Source organism: Nicotiana attenuata, chromosome 8 (assembly GCF_001879085.1).
Source record: "Nicotiana attenuata strain UT chromosome 8, NIATTr2, whole genome shotgun sequence".
Taxonomy (NCBI): Eukaryota; Viridiplantae; Streptophyta; class Magnoliopsida; order Solanales; family Solanaceae; genus Nicotiana; species Nicotiana attenuata.
In genome coordinates, this window is record NC_031996.1 from 46,577,464 (window position 1) to 46,579,850 (window position 2,387).

General features: G+C 39.9%; 1 pseudogene; it reads left to right on the forward strand.

Annotated features, from left to right (window-relative positions):
- Positions 717-1,928, forward strand: LOC109231733 (annotated as a pseudogene).

A 2,387-nucleotide genomic window follows, 5' to 3' on the forward strand; every position in this document is an offset into this window, starting at 1 on the left:
TTGTTTGCATCATGTGCATTTGACTTAGGGGACTCAACACAGGGGTTGGGTCCGTCTAGGACAGGTGACCTGAAATAAGTTGACCATCCTGATGCATCTTACGTGCTACTTGCGCACTTATTTGCTCGGCTTTGCATGTTTACCGGCTTGTCTAAATGAGTGAATTATGAAAATAAGCAGTGTTGGGACTAAGTGAGGGTAACCGCTAGTTTTGAAAAACCAATGTCCAAGTAGCGCCGAAATGCTGCCGGTTTTTTGAAAATGAAAGAAAAAGAAGAAAAGTAGTTATTTTTAGTTTGTTTTGTTTACCAATGGAAAAGAAAAATAAAAAAAAAAGTTTTATTTTCAAATTAGTTTGTTTCTTTGCCATTGAAAAAGAAAATATAAAAAAGAATCTCGCTTTCAGAAATAGTGTATTTGCCAACAAAAACAAAAGAGTCTTGTTTTAGAAAAAAACTATAGTTAGGTTTATCTGCCCGAACTACGCATACCTGATTCTCGTCTTTCGGGGCGTGATACGTAGGCAACCCACATAGGGTCCGGTCTTCCTAGTAAATTTTAGGTTCTTGGCTTTGCGGGGTCTTAGCCAAATTTTGCACTTCTAGCCGTCTTTTGGCTAAATAATTTATTTTGAGAAAATAATCACAACCATGTCTTGCATGTGTCTAGTAGGGAATGTATTGTCTCAAATCTTGCATGTCTTGCAACCAGAGAATATGAAGATGATACCACAATTGGTTGCAGGTGTTTGGAGCGAAGATGGCAATGTACAGCTTGAGGCTACTTCTTATTTTAGAAAAATGCTCTCAATCGAAAAGAGTTCCCCAATAGCAGAAGTAATTCAAGCAGGTGTAGTTCCTCGTTTTGTTCAATTTCAAATGAGAGATGACTTTCCACAGCATCAGTTTGAGGCATCTTGGGATCTCACATGTTGAATCTGGAACATCTGAGCATATAAAGGTGGTAATTGATTCTGGTGCAGTCCCAAGTTTTGTGAAACTTCTTGGTTTCCCTAGTGATGATGTGCGAGAGCATGCTGTGTGGGCTCTAGGAAATGTTGCTGGTGATTCCCCAAAGTGCCGCGATCTTGTCCTTAGCTGTGGAGCTCTAGTTCCCTTGCTATCTCAGCTGAATCTAAATGCCAAGTTGTCTATGTTAAGAAATACGACGTGGACACTTTCAAATTTCTGCAGAGGCAAACCACAGCCTGCTCTTGATCAGACAAGGCTTGCACTTCCAGCTCTTCAATAACTTATTCATTTAACCAATGAAGAAGTTTTGACTGATACTTGGTGGGCGCTCTCATATCTCTCGGATGGTACAAATGATAAAATTCAAGCTGTTATTGATTCTGGAGTATGCCCGCGTTTAACTGATGTTATTACTTCACCCGTCTCCATCGGTTTTGATTCCGGCGCTTCGGACAGTTGGAAATATTATGACCGGAGATCATATGCAAACTCAGTGTATCATCAACCATCAGTCTTTGCCCCGTCTTTTGAACTTGTTGAATGGTAATCACAAGAAGAGTATTAAGAAGGAAGCTTGCTGGACAATTCCGAACATCACAGCTAGCAACAGGGAGCAAATTCAGTCTGTAATCGCTGAGTTTGATATAAAAAAGGAGGCTGCATGGGCAATCTCAAATGCCACATCTGGTGATTCGCATGAGCAGACCAAGTACCTTGTTGGTCAAGGTTGTATCAAACCATCGTGCGATCTTCTCATTTGTCTTGACCCAAGGATTGTCACAGTTTGTCTTGAAGGGCTTGAAAATATCTTGAAGGTTGGTGAAGCTGAGAAGAATTTGGGCCGGACAGCGGATGTAAATCTTTATGTGTAGCTGATTGATGATGCAGTGGGTTTAGAAAATTGAGAATCTCCAAAGCCATCAGGTGGATTCACCTTCAACTGAAAGGATTTTTTGAGTGACGCATTTCCTCTACAAGTGAACTGATTCTGCTGGTTCCAGTTTAGGTTTGTATAGCTCAAGGGCTTGCATAGGAACAATATCAGTGTCCTGGGAATTGGCCATTCAATTTATTGTCTATGAAGGATCCTCAAATATTCTCATTGCCTATTTCTTCGTAGCTAAGTCAAAGTTCTTTATCGTTTCGCCTTCGAAAGCAATTGTTGGGAATTTTGCTGCGTTCCCTAAAATTCCTTGTTCACTCGGCTTAAATGTTTTATTGACATCACATCTTCTTGGTGTTGAATTTAGTTGCTTAGAACTTAGTGTTGTATTCATCGTCTGTTTCGTATGACGAAAGTNAAATTAAGTAATAACTACTAGTACACATCTTTCAAAAACCATCCCAGAACCCGTTGTCACATGTGCTTGAGCATCTATTGATAAGTAAAATAAAATACAACATCTGTCCGAAATA